We start from the raw sequence: 2,265 nt of genomic DNA, 5'->3' as shown, positions 1-2,265 counted from the left end.
AAAAAATATAAAAACATATATTTTCATAAAGACTGTAATAAAAATTCTTTTGTACAAAATATTACTTGTGAAACTTTAACGGGTAGGAAATACCCGAGAATTATATAAATTCACAAATAATATGTTATACTGTACATTCTTCAATTCTTATTCAATAATCATTAACCATACTCACTACTTTCACAACAATATACATTCTTTCATAGAAACCAGAACAACCATTCTCATTCAAATTCAATTACATATTATGGTTTTGACAAATCAGAATCCAGGTCAAGATTAAACAGATAACATTACTCTTAGGTTCCTACATCCTTCAAAATCATACTTTAAATTTAAACTATACTAAAACATCACTTTCATTCACAAAACTCATAAAGATATTCGTATCATTCAAGATTCACGACGAATTCATTATACGGATATTGATGATGACAACCTGCATTTAAACCCTTCAAAATTCTTGAAAACATCTCAACTAAGGAACAATCGAGAGAATGAACCAATCACACGATACATACGAAGAATATATGCATATAGATATGCATTCGGAGGACACTTGAACCTAAGCAAAGGTTCAACACGTATCCGTGTCAGATCCTTTAGCATTATTATTACCCAAAATAACTTTACAATCCCTTTTCAAAATAGTGAATTTTATCACAGATCCAAAAAAGACAACTTCGACTTTTCATCCGGAGTAGCCTTATTATAACCTTGATATATACATTGTCTTTTCTCCATTATTACTAGGGAACCTTTTATATTCCACCACATTAGTAGTAAGCTTACCAGCAACTTTATTGCTCTTTGACTTAAATCTCTCTGAAAGATCACTATAAAACCTTGTCATGTACCCATCTACATCTTGTAACAATAAGTCCCATACCAAACCCCAAGAAGCATCAATAATTATTCTTGAATCTCACATCATTTCTGCATATACATATAATGTTATCTCCTGGAATTATAATTCTGAAATCCGGAATAGCACTTTAGCCTACGAATCAGTACTATGAAGTTTTGAAAAAGCTGAATGAAGCAGCAGAAACTGTAGACAACCGTAACAGTCAAAAGTTGATGATAAAGAATATTGTGTTAGCAAAGCACAGAAAAAAAGAAGGTTTGGAACTGGAAAATGGATTGAACAAACCCTGAAGGAGGCTGTGGACAAATCACAAGGACGAAATCTACCTTCAAAGAATCCAAATGATTCGGTGTCTGCTAAAATTCTTAGCAAATATCTTGCTCCTTACTCTAAAACTCTTGCGGACAATATTCTTCATCATCCTCTTATCTTTAATATTCTAAGATATCATCGTATCTTCCATTATAAATATCCTTCATATTTCTGAAGATATTTTCATAACCATTCTTATCTGAAATCATTTATTCCTTCGCGTTATCTGTATCACATGATAAAGAAAACTGTTTTAGTTTCTAAATATCTGAAACCTCTGAGAGTAAAGTATGAATGTTTTTGAAGTAATGTTGGGAACTGAAGCATGAGTTAGTATAATATAACGACACTTGATCAACGTGATTATATTACAGTAAGTCATGTTGAGTTTCTAAATGGAACGTAATGATTCACAGACCATAACATCATCATGTGCCATGTTACACGACTCTTACATTCAATCTAATCTCTAAACATATCAAGAACATATTCTCTTGATAGTTCTATCTTTTCCTTTGGATTCTGATAATTTCACAAGTCAAATTGTGCTATTACAATTTCTCTCTTAGAGCATTAGCTATGTTCATTTCGAATTTCATATCTATGAATTCTAGACCATTATTCGCTTGACTTGAAGTAGGGAAAAGAAGACGGAAGCATGAAACTCCAAAATATAAGGAAAAATATAAGCACGAAGACAACGCAGAAATTATAAACCGTGTATATCGATGAGTATAGCAATATAAAGACACGGGAAAACTAAGAACACTATAAACCTAAGAGCATAGTAGAAATTAACGAATTCCTCCAGTGGAAGATGAAAAAGAAGAATGATAGATGTGATAGTCAAGAATATATCAAGAATTAAAACTGGATGGAGCATATTGACAAATGTTTTGGAAGTACGAAGAAAGGAAAAAAGAATAAAAGATGGGAGATGTGGAAATAAGGAAACGTAGGAGGTTGATTTATAGTAAAATATCCGACAGAGAAATCGAGACAGATTATTGCATTAAATCGAAGAGGATCATAATTTCCTTAATCGTCGAAGAATCAAATCTTATATAGATTACAAAGATTTTCTT

Source organism: Rutidosis leptorrhynchoides, chromosome 8 (assembly GCF_046630445.1).
Source record: "Rutidosis leptorrhynchoides isolate AG116_Rl617_1_P2 chromosome 8, CSIRO_AGI_Rlap_v1, whole genome shotgun sequence".
Lineage (NCBI taxonomy): Eukaryota > Viridiplantae > Streptophyta > Magnoliopsida > Asterales > Asteraceae > Rutidosis > Rutidosis leptorrhynchoides.
Note: the sequence above shows the minus strand (reverse complement) of the source record.